The sequence below is a fragment of the Protopterus annectens genome, chromosome 5.part0, assembly GCF_019279795.1.
Source record: "Protopterus annectens isolate FY-2018-M chromosome 5.part0, PAN1.0, whole genome shotgun sequence".
NCBI lineage: Eukaryota > Metazoa > Chordata > Ceratodontiformes > Protopteridae > Protopterus > Protopterus annectens.
In genome coordinates, this window is record NC_056735.1 from 1,864,791,753 (window position 1) to 1,864,792,558 (window position 806).

General features: G+C 37.0%; 1 non-coding gene across 1 annotated transcript; it reads right to left on the bottom strand.

Moving 5' to 3' along the window:
- Positions 1 to 533: 533 nt before the first annotated feature.
- On the bottom strand, positions 534 to 605 carry TRNAE-UUC. The gene has a single exon. It is a non-coding gene; the product is annotated as a tRNA-Glu (tRNA).
- Positions 606 to 806: the final 201 nt, after the last annotated feature.

Here is an 806-nt window from a genome sequence, read left to right on the forward strand (position 1 = left end):
AAATAGGATACAAAGAAGAGCAGTACTGTGATTGAAAGTAGAAAACAATCAAGTTAAGTATACATATGCTTAGCAGGGGTATACTTTTCAAATACAAAAATAACAGATTGTGTTCCTTTAGCTGCCTTAAAACTTAAAATAATACAATTATATTTACTAATAATAAATACATTTGTCCACAGCACACAGGGCGGGGGACACTTGCTACTGCACATCCTGGTGTGTCTTAATGTAAATAATTACAAAACAAAAAAAGAAAAGTGTAACAGCAAACAACAGCAGTGTTGTTATACCTACCTCCTTCAAGCTTTAACGTTTGTTCTGTAAGCACGAGAGAGCTGATACCCATATTAACCCACCTACCACTCTTTCGGGAATGGGACTGAAGTGGAAATGAAGGGGTGCACTACACAAATGGGAACAATATCTGTTGAGTAAAAAAAAATGAGGCAGTAACACATTTCAAAATAATGGCAAAGAAAAACGTTTAAAAACTACAGCAAAAACAGAGAGATGGAGGAAGGAAAAAAAAGTTCCCATACCGGGAGTCGAACCCGGGCCGCCTGGGTGAAAACCAGGAATCCTAACCGCTAGACCATATGGGACTTGATAATGAACCATTCTGAAAGAGAATATTTGAAAGCGAAAAACAACTTTAATCTCTCTGAAATCGTCATTATAGATATTAAAAATACGTTTCCCTTTATATATACAATATATATTGGGCGAAGGTTAACGCACTATAAAATGCACAAACTGTAATACAGTGCCCCCTTACAACCAGGCCTGCGGGGAAAATTACAGTC